The sequence below is a fragment of the Cupressus sempervirens genome, chromosome 1 (genome assembly GCF_028749045.1).
Source record: "Cupressus sempervirens isolate cs-2001-9-10 chromosome 1, ASM2874904v1, whole genome shotgun sequence".
Classification (NCBI taxonomy): Eukaryota; Viridiplantae; Streptophyta; class Pinopsida; order Cupressales; family Cupressaceae; genus Cupressus; species Cupressus sempervirens.
In genome coordinates this window covers 460,731,677-460,743,114 of record NC_143118.1, presented here as the reverse complement: position 1 = coordinate 460,743,114, position 11,438 = coordinate 460,731,677, and the positions used below count along the sequence as shown (strand labels likewise).

Here is an 11,438-nt window from a genome sequence, read left to right as displayed (position 1 = left end):
AATTATTTGAAAATACTACCATTCTTTAATTATGATTAGAGAAGGCCAAGAATGATTGAAGAATAAAAGTATTAAAAATTTATGAAACTAGATCTATACGTCATAAGATAGATCTTATTCTCAATTAATCCAACTTTATGAAATCAACTCAAAGCCAATCGCAACACTTTACAAGGTTCTAGGTGATATTCAAGACACACACATAATTTTTTACAAGAAAATAATAGATTAGATTTTCTTTTTCTTTTAATCAATTTTAAAAATGAATATCCTTATGGATCTCAATTTTTTTCTAATCTTAAATTCAATTGTTAAATTTATCATTTCCACAACTAATAATAAATTAGTATAAATATGTTTAAAAAATTACCCCAACAAGTATCATTATAAACATTTTTTTCCTCTTCACAATAAAATAATTTTAACAAATATAAACTATAATTACTCGTACATTCACAATCACATACACAGACATAGATTTTTCTACTGTAGACTTTTACTTTGTCCAATAAACTAGAATGAACTTTAATATATCACCATCAAGCATAACCTTTCAAGATAAAAATGAACTGATTGGCTCTTTATCATCCTTAAAAAAGTAAAGCTGAAGATCACAAGGACATCACAGACACTCTTTTTAAGTACAAAATTCATGGAAGCAACTGTCAACCCCATGGCATTGTTTTGTCTTACATTCTTATTATGTGAATGCCATCATGAAAATCCAGACCATCAATACAGAAGGAAAATTTGAAATCTAATAATATCCTTGCTGAGAGCCAATAAAAATGCAAGATCTATTGTTAAAAACACATTTTTCTCAAGAAAGGATTGTTTGGTCCATAACTTTTTCTTTCATAAACTATCAGATTAAAGCAAAACCAGAGGCAGTGTGAGAGATATTCATCGAAATTATTGAATAGTTTCTTGTATATATACGCAACTAATTGAAACACACAATAATAAAATATACGTATGGCATTTTATTGATCCATTTCTAATCTCTGTGCCAAAGTATTTCTAATCTGTCTGAGTCTCTGTGATATTCCCTATGGAAAAGAAAATCCTCATCATACAAATGTGATGATGGGAATGCAAATAATCATGCCAAAGTGTAGGAGTTGCCCTGCAGAAAATCCTCAAATGAGAAGACTCGCCATCTTCATTTACAGGAAAAACCCTCTGCTGAAATAATCAGCAACCTGCACAAATATTGCCCACATTAAAAAGAAGAAGAAGAAGAAGCTTTCAATATATCATGTGAGAAAAATAGTAATGATATTATTATTGTTGTGTAGTTTTTCAGTTAGTAATTCACAAGAGCTCATCTTTTATGTTAATGAATGATACAATTCACGATTATTGCATTTAGACTCTTTCATAAGATCATCGTAATGCTAATGCTACTCGAATGTATGTGTTTATCCATTTATAACTATGATGAGAAAATGTGTTTATCTATACAGAGCTCCATGTAGATATACTTGTAACCTTACTGCAATAAGCATAATCTATCAAAGCACAGGAAGAAAATGAAAGGATGAAGAGAATATGAGGAAGACAAGAAATACCTTGAAATTGTTGAGCATGGGAGTAAGAGAAAAACTGTGCTGAGGAGGGTCCATAGGAGGCCTCAACACAGAAATGTTGAATCCTTGTGTTGATATAGTTGTAAATAATGTGGGTGTAAGAGCATATGCTTGAATCCAATGAGCATATTCTCAACATAAAGCAAGACCTGTCTGTCAGAAAGCATTTCACCTGTCTAGTAATGGCAGTGATCATAAAAAACTAAAGGTGGGCAGGGACAATTGTCTCGTAAAAAGCATTCTTGAAATGATCCATGGCACTTTGCAACGGGCTTTCAAAATATTTTATTCCCAACAAGGAAAGGGGCTTATTTGACAAGTCGCTATACTGCCTTAATTTCTTGTTTTTTTAGTGTTTTACAAAAGTAATATCAAATATCAAAGACCTCGGTAGAATCATAAAAGCTTTCTTGTTCATATGGTGCCATCATAGTTGCTTATCGTTCAAGCTAATTTCTTACTTTTTAAAGTTAATTTCTTACTTTTGTAAAGATGAAAATGATCTTGTACACCGCTTTTAAATCACACTCTGATCTACTCATCAAAGTAAACTAACTTTTTAACAATAGGTAGATAAGTGATATTAAATATAAGTATCTAAATGTTTATAGATCAGGATATATTTTGTAATTATATTTTTATTATCATTGCATGATTTTATATCATTCAAAAACAAATTTTGTTATTTAATATTACTTACAAAGAACTTTTAATAATTCAATATGGGTGCATGAATCTTTATGCAGAGATATATGTAGTTGAATTTCAACGTTTGAGGAGTGTCCATTTATCAAATTCCATGAAACACAATACAAGCCTCTTTACTTATGATGTTGAGGCTTAGGGTTGATCTCTCTAGAGGACACAATTATAATCATTCAACTTCACCAATAGATCGAGGAACCCATTGATTAAAGATATATTTAATATAATAATTAGGATTTTGTTGAATCTCAATTTAGAATATGAATATATAGGTTATTTATAATTGTATTATTTTAATTTAGATTCATATATGATTTATAACTATGATTCCATGAGGCACAATCCATGCCTCCCCCATGAGTTACTTTGTCTTGGTCAATCAATAGTGTCCCCGAGAGTTTTTTTCAATGCTATTAGAGGTCTAAGGTAAGGAGACCCTTTGTCCACTTTCCTATATATTATGTTGCTAGAGCTTTTGGGAAGAGACCTTTTGTTCATGATAAGTGAGAAAAACCTTCTTGGCATGTGCCTTGCTTCTACCCTAACCTTAGTGGCCTTGCAATAGTTTGTAGATGACACAATACTTTTTGGTGTTGCATTAGTGCACAAAGCTAGATGTCGAAAATGCCTCCTCGACAAACATGCCTCATGACCAATGCAATGTATCTAATATGTTATAAAAAAAAAGTTTATTTTTTAATACACATGACTCCTTATTTATAGAATAAAGTTAGGAATGTTCTTGATTGTCACTTTGTTGATTTGTCAAATACTTACATTGAGTTTACACCCATAGTCAAGGAGACATCAAACTCTTTTTAGAACTTAATTTTGAAAAGAATACAACATAAGCTAGTTAGATGGAAATGTTTCAAGGTGTGTGCCCTTGGTCTTCTTGTGTTGTGTAGTGCAACACTTAGGCTTGTGGGTGAGCCGTGATTCCTTAAACAGTCCTTATAAGGGAGCCTTACCTACTTATTGTCACTCTTTAGGGTTCTTAGAAATTAATTGATAAACTAGAGAGTATCTAGAAAAATTCCACGTGGTTTGGAATGAAAGTGAATAAGTGAATGGCTTTGGTTAAAGGGGACTCTTTTTTCTAGCCAAAATCTATTGAAGGTCTTATTGTTAGGATAATCTCTCACTTCAAAAGGATCTTCTTAGTAAAGTTGGATGAAATATTTCCAAAAAGAAGAAAATTGGTGTGATATTATGTTTAGTAAGTACTTCAATAAATTTAACTTTTGTCACTTTTTGAATATGCATGGAATTACAACAAGGTCCAAAATATGGAGCATTCTCCTTAATTTTAGGTTAGTACTCCTTCAAGATTTGAAATGGTGGATTGATGTTGGTAGATAAAGATCAATTTTTTGGATGATTTTTGGCTGGATGACATTCTCCTTTTCTTTCACCTTGGTGACATTTTTGGGTTGGCTAAATGGTTATATGAGATCTAGGACAAGGACTACATGGAATATTCTATATACTAAAAATACATCCATCTTTCTTGTTAAGTCCTCCAATAGATGATACCTCTAGCATTGCATTTTTAAAGTAGACTTAGAGAGAACAAAATATTGATGTTCTCAAGAAATGATATTTTTGAATGGAAATATAATGATAGTGGTGAATTCACAATGAGATCTTTTCTTATAGCTTATCTCTGACCGTGACCAGAGTGACATGTAAAGAAATTTTTGGAACTCTCAATTAATCCCTAAGATTTGTTAGAAATGTTTAGAACAACTTGGGGGGGGGGGGGTGTGAATCAGTTATTCAAGGTCAATATGTACTACTTAAACAATTAAATAATAAATACTTCATGATGGAGACACAACCCAAGAACAGAATGGACACAACAGAAAAAGGAAAATTGTATTGACTGAAAAATAAGCTAGTACATTCAGTATAGAGAAAATAAACTTCAAAACATGCCCTAAGGGCTTACAATAGCATAAATCTGGAGATAATTTCTCCTTTCAATACCTCCTCTCAAACTCCACTCCGAACTGCCTTTTACAATGCCAGAAATCTCCTTAAATAGACCCCAGAGAGTTAAGGACTAGGAGTACATTCTAGAAAGTGCTAGTAGGCATCCACCGACCAAATAGAAGGTTCCAGAAGCTGCGTTAGAAGTTGGCACAAATCTAGAAAAATCCAGAAACGGTAACCGAACTTCTGGGAGGCATAACTTTTGAACCGTAGCTCCGATTGACGAACCGTTTACATTTTTGAAAAGCTCTCAAAGCGCTCTATAGCCCTATGGACCAGCTTCGCTTGTCCCCCATTTTTTGGCCCTTTTCAAGGTCATTTAATGCCCCTAACCTAACTTTGAAGCATTCTTAGGAGGTCTCCAAAACTCAAAAAACTACAATAACTTTCAAACCATGGGGCCTTTTGACCTGATTCTTTTTTTGGAATGCTCTAAATCACAATTACATTCATTTGGCCAATTCACACCTTCTAGGTTACCAAAATGATGGCCCAATTGCATGCTCCTATTTTTTTGAAATTTTCTAGCACACTGATAGTTGAACTGTGAGAGTTGGAACCTTTATTTGACCCAAATGGGTGTCCAAAAATGAAAACACATGAAATAGAAAATAAGCCCAAGTACATTTTTTGGGTGACACAGGATTGCCCTTATACTTCTGGATGCTCTTGCATCACTTCATTGTTATGCTTATCCTATTGTTGCTTGGTCTATACCGTAAAACTATCATAAACATAACTTGCATTGAATAATGAAAACATTATCAAATGTAAACACACATAAATCATTCATCACAATTTTGATGCTAGGATTTTACATAGAAATCCAATTAGGGAAAAACCACCAGCAACATGTCACTCTTTTTCAATATTTGGAAGTGAGATCTATTAGGAGACAACCTTGTTTAAGGTTACAAAACACACTGTTAGATGTGACTTGGTTAGAGGATTTAATCACCTTGTTAGGAGTGGCCTTGTACGAGGAATTTGATCATTCCATTTAGAATGTAAGCTAGTTAAGAGATTTACACAGATTATTAAGTCTTCAAATGACTATTAGGTCAACCTCTGTTTAAAGGATTTCAATACAAATTGTTTACAATGATTAGAAAGAATATAGTAGATTTTGATATGTGTGATTACAACTCACTTTGTTGGTTCAGATATCTATTCAGTCCTTGTGTTGAATGGATGATAAGTTCTTCACTTTCATCTTTGATCTCGATTTTCTTAGAGACCCTTCAAGCAGTCAATCTACTCTTCTCAATAAAACTTAAGCCTTCTTCTTAGATTCACTTATCAACATCAACATCATCTCTGCAAGCTTTCTCTATTAGTTTTGTATTTACTCACACTCATGCATTTTTGATCAACCTTGCTTTGTATGTCTCTCTTCACATACAAGCTTTGCACATACACACCCCACACACACTTCACACATACCAAATGTTCATCTTTGTATCTCTTTAAATAGGCAATTCATGCTTTATCATTTTCTACATCCACCATAGATCTTATGGTTTTGACCAAGTTCAACTCAATTCATTGTATCTATTAATCTTCTTGATATTCTTCTAGAAACTTCTCTAGAATTCATCTGTTAGGTCATTACCTAGTCTTGTACTTGAATTAAATGAACCAACTTATCAATCTTACTTCAACATGGTTTACATCTCCCAAGAAATCAACTGAGTTAGCTTGATCTCATGATTGCTTTTAATTCATTCTTATACTGTCACTGATGTAGGAGCATCCAGAGGTATAAGGGCAATCTTGTGTCACCCAAAAAATGTACTTAGATTTAGTTTCTATTTCATGTGTTTTCATTTTTGGACACCCATTTGGGTCAAATAAAGGTTCCAACTCTCACAGTTGAACTATCAGTGTGCTAGAAAATCTTGAAAAAATAGGAGCATGCAATTGGGCCATCATTTTGGTAACCTAGAAGGCGTGAATTGGCCATATGAATGTAATTGTTATTTAGAGCATTCCAAAAAAGAATCAAGTCAAAAGGCCCCACGGTTTGAAAGTTATTGCAGTTTTTCAAGTTTTGGAGACCTCCTAAGAATGCTTCAAAGTCAGGTTAAGGGCATTAAATGACCTCAAAAAGGGCCAAAAAATGGGGGACGAGTGAAACTGGTCCATAGGGCTATAGAGCACTTCGAGAGCTTTCCAAAAATGTAAACGGTTCGTCAATCAGAGCTACGGTTCAAAAGTTATGCCTCCCGGAAGTTCGGTTACTATTTTTGGATTTTTCTAGATTTGCTCCAACTTCTAACGCAGCTTTCGGAACCTTCTATTTGGTCGGTGGATGCCTACTAGCACTTTCTAGAATGTACTCCTAGTCCTTAACCCTCCAGGGTCTATTTAAGGAGATTTTTGGCATTGTAAAAGGTAGTTCGGAGTGGAGTTTGAGAGGAGGTATTGAAAGGAGAAATTATCTCCAGATTTATGCTATTGTAAGCCCTTAGGGCATGTTTTGAAGTTTATTTTCTCTATACTAAATATACTAGCTTATTTTTCAATCGATACAATTTTCCTTTTTCTGTTGTGTCCATTCTGTTCTTGGGTTGTGTCTCCATCAGTCACTCAAAGATCTCTAAATTATGGCACTAGGCCATCATTGAAATACTCAGTTATTGTAAAGATTAATGACTCAGCATAAACTATCTTGCTCGGTCAAGACTAGATTTCCTCAACACTAACTGTAGCTTGATTGACACAAGCATTACTTCCCACTAACTTTATTTTATACTTTTTCTCGGCTTGTATTAGCTTTCTTGACATAAAGAATCACTTTTCTTTATCAAAGCCTATCTAATAAAATGTCCAGTATAACTTCCTTTTCATAACTCAACCTTTCCTCTAGGTGCTATTGTTGTGAGCAACTTCTCAAATCCTCTTCATCAATCAAATAGATATGACATTTAGATTAGGTAGCAATATATCTTATCAATAGATTTGACATCAATGAAAAATAACAAATTTTCCAATTGTAAGTTTCCAATAATCTCCCTCTTTGGCATTGATGGAAACATCTTATCAATCTTAATACTAATTGAAGCTTAGTTACCATACAATCAAAAAAAAATTGTTACTCACAGTCTGATTCTTGTTTTGTAAATTGCTCCCTCTTTCTATAATCTCTCCTATAAATTTTTGAATTTCTCTTCAAAATTTTTCATTGTAGTAATTTCTCCCTCTTAAGTAATCTCCCCCTTCTTGAAAACAATACCAAAGATGTGACTCTATCTCAGCTTCAAAGTCTTCATACATTTGAATTATGTAGATTTAGCATGTCTGGTGCATATTTTTCATCTATCTATGTCTGGTCTATTATGATGCACTAAATTATCTACCTTAGGTACTTCTCGAAGTAGAGTTGTATTGCATCACTATCTAGGATATTATGATTAGTATATGTGATGCAATAAATCTTTCCTTCTTAAGTAGCTTTGATTAGGGGAATCACCCCTAGTTTACCTCTAAGATATTCATGAGCATCTTTATGTAAGGGTTTGGTGAATATGTCAGCAATGTGTTCCTTGGTATTTTGATGTAGGAGCATCCTGGGTTGCATTGATATCCTACATGTTGGCTGAGTTTCTTTGTTGCTGTCAAGCTACAATGTCTTACATTTTCAATTTCTCTTTGTTTTCTGAGCTTGCAATTGTTACTGAGTTCTACCAAGTTCCTTTGGTTCCTGAGTGTTACTAAGTTCCTTTGGTTTCTGAGCTCACTTAGTTCCTTTGGTTGTCAAGTGTTGCCGAGTTCCTTTGGTTTCTGAGCTTGCCAAGTTGCAATGTTTTTTTTTTTTAGTACTTCATGTGTTGAGTTGTTTGTGTGTGGTTTCTTGTTGGAGTTGACCTTTGCATTTGATTTTGTGATAGGTATTTGTTGAAATGCTACTTGTGGCTTATTTTTGTATTTAATATAAGGGTTTAATTAGTTATTATTTGCAATAGGATGACTTGTGGTCGTGCATGTATTTAAAGGGGTCTTGGATATATTTTTAAGTAGGAAGTTAGATGGAGGTAGCATAGGAAGAGTAGAAGCAAGTTGGGAATTTGAAGTTTACTATTGTAGATCAAATTTGAATTGAAATGTTGACCATAACCCAAAAGGCCTTAGAGCTGGAAATGTATTTGAGAATTTGACAAATCTATAAAGTATTTGATCCTTTATCTCCTATGGTTGCTATTATTTAGTGTTGTTTTCCATTATGTTTACTCTTTTAGGTAGCTTGGATACTTGGGTGTGCCTTTGGCCCTAGTTATCTCAATTCTCCCCACGTCCATCATTTCATGGTTTGGCTAGTTTTTACAAGAAGTTTATAAGGAATTTCAATTCTATTTGTAATTTTATGTTTGAGACAATGAGAGGAGATAAAAAGGAATTCAATTAGACATATTGAGACAAATTATAGCCAGATTAGATGTTATAGAGACAACCTAAAGGAGAGGAGTGCACCTTGATGATGTGAGTGATGATGAAGCAGCAACAACAAACCCTAATCCAAAATCTAAAGAAGATCAAGATGAGCCAAGGTTGTTGAGAGTATTGTCTAGGATAAATTCAAAACCTACTATAGAAGTTGTTCCTTATGATGGGAAATTGATTACCAATGTTGTTTGGATTAGATTTCTGAAATGGAGAAGTTCTTTGAGTATGAAAACACTCTTGATAATAGGAAGGTGAAGATTACAGTTACTAGGTTGAAAGGACATGCCTCACTATGGTGGGAACATCTGCAAACTGATAGATAAAGGAGAGAAAAGGAGAAGATTAGGAATTTGTTGAAAATGGTGAACAAGGTAAAGAACAAGTTCCTTCCTACTAATTACCAAGTTAGCTTGCTAATAAAGATGTAAAATTTGAGACAAAGAGATAGGACTATGAAGGAGTATACTAAGGAATTGTATAGATTGGACATTAGACTTGGATATGTGGATGATGATGTTGAGAAAATTGTAGTATACACAAATGGATTGAGATCTAGGATTCAAGACGAGATAAGTTTTGTGAAATTGGAAAGTGTGGAGGAAGCATATCAATATGCCTTGAAAGCTGAGGAGATCTTGACAAAGAAGCATGAGAAAAGACAAAGAGGTATAGGTGGTAGATTCTAGAGAGGTAGAGGTAGATCTTATGGAGAAGCTAGTAGATCTAATAGTTCTATGCAAAATAAGGGAAAATCTAAATGGAAAAATGATGATAAAAGAAAAGATCGAGTGGAAAGGTGGTGATTCTTACTGAGGAGGTATTGGTTCTTACCAAGGAAGAGGTAATTCTTATTCTAGAGGTGGTTTTTGTGGTAATTGTTTTAGATGTGGTAAAGAAGGGCATAGATATTTTGAGTGTAGATCCTCTAAAAGTGGGAAAGGTAACAAAAATGTTGTGGTTCAAGGAGATACTGTGGGTTCACCTAGTGAACCTAAGGCTAGAGAAGATCTGATAGTGAGAATAACCTTATGTAATTAGGGAAGTGATGAGGAACCTATCCTAAGGAGAAGTCTTTTCAAAACCAAATGTAAGATGGCTGAAAAATATTGCAAGGTGATCATTGATAGTGGAAATTCTACAAATTTGGCATTAAAAGAATTGGTTACAAAGTTTTAGTTGTAGAGGTTGGAACATCCTAAACCTTATCATGTTTCATGGATTAAAGATGAGAATACGATATTGGTAAGTGGACAATGTAATGTGAAGTTCAAGATTGGACATTATTTTGATGGAGTGTTGTGTGATATTATGCTTATGGATTGTTGTCATGTTTTTTTGGGTAGACCTTGATAGTATGATAGATATGCTATACATGATGGAAGATTGAATAAATATACTCTTTTGGTGAATGGTAAAAAAAAAATTGCTGCCCTTGATTGAAAGTCCAGATGAGGTTAATTGTACTATTGTGAAAATTTTCATGGTTAATGGAAATCAATTTAAAAAGGAAATGAAGAAGAAACAAATCTATTTTTCCATAATCCAAAGGAGATCAAGTTGTGCCAATAGCAAGAAAGTATTAGAAAATAGAGTTAATCGAGTGCTAGTCAATAGTGACTGAGTGAAAGGAGCTAGAGGAAATCGAGTGACAATAGAAACTAGTAGTATTGATCGAGTACTAGAAGAAATTACAGAATTGCTGAATGAGTATAAGGATATTGTTATAGAGGATATGCCTAATGGTTTGCCTCTAATGAGAAGTATAAGTCATTGCATGGATCTAATTCTTTGAACTATTTTATCAAATGAAGCACCGTATAGATTGACACCTATTGAAAATGAAGAACTTAACAGACAAGTGTGTGAGTTGTTTGAAAAAGGTTTGATCAGAGAAAGTTTGAGCCCATGTGTTATATCTACTATATTAGCACCTAAGAAGAATGGAAAATGGAGAATGTGTACTAATTCTAGAGCTATTAATAAGATCATAGTGAAATATAGGTTTCTTAGGCTGAGGATGGATGGCATAATGAATTGTTTGAGTGGAGCAAATTATTTTACCAAGATTGGTTTGAAGAGTGGCTATCATCATATTAGAATCAAAGAAGGTGAGGAATGGGAGATTGCTTTCAAGAAAAAAGATGGTTTTTATCAATGGTTAGTAATGTCTTTTGGTTTGATTAATGCACCTAGTACTTTTATGAGGTTGATCAATGAAGTTCTCAAAATATTTTTGGGTAAGTTTGTGATTGTTTATTTGAATGAAATTTTGATATTTAGTAAGACTAAGGAAGAACATTTTGACCATGTTAGACAAGTATTGCAAAAATTGACAAAAGAAAAGTTGATGATTAATCTGAAGAAGTGTTCTTTTATGCAAGAGGAGATTGTGTATTTGGGATTTGTGATTTCAAATGATGGTTTGAGAATGAACCCTTAGAAGGTTAAAGCAATTTTGGAGTGGCTTACACTTGAGAATGTGGGTGAGGTAAGATCATTTCATGGTTTGGCTAGTTTTTATAGGAATTTTAGTTCTATTTGTAATTCTATGACTGATACAATGAGAGGAGATAAAAAGGAATTCAAGTGGACACATGGAGCTAATAACATTTTTGAGACTTTGAAAGAAAAGGTTGCTAAGTTACTTGTATTAGCTTTTCCTAATTTCAATAAGGTATTTCAAGTTGAATGTAATGCAAGTGGTAG

At 33.5% G+C, this 11,438-nt stretch overlaps 1 long non-coding RNA gene across 1 annotated transcript; it reads right to left on the bottom strand.

The window, feature by feature from the left end:
* Positions 1 to 902: 902 nt before the first annotated feature.
* LOC149578295 (uncharacterized) lies at positions 903 to 1,877 on the bottom strand. Its single transcript, XR_016356039.1, has 2 exons — positions 1,572 to 1,877; positions 903 to 1,202 (listed from the first exon to the last, which is right to left on the bottom strand). It is a non-coding gene; the product is annotated as an uncharacterized LOC149578295 (long non-coding RNA).
* Positions 1,878 to 11,438: the final 9,561 nt, after the last annotated feature.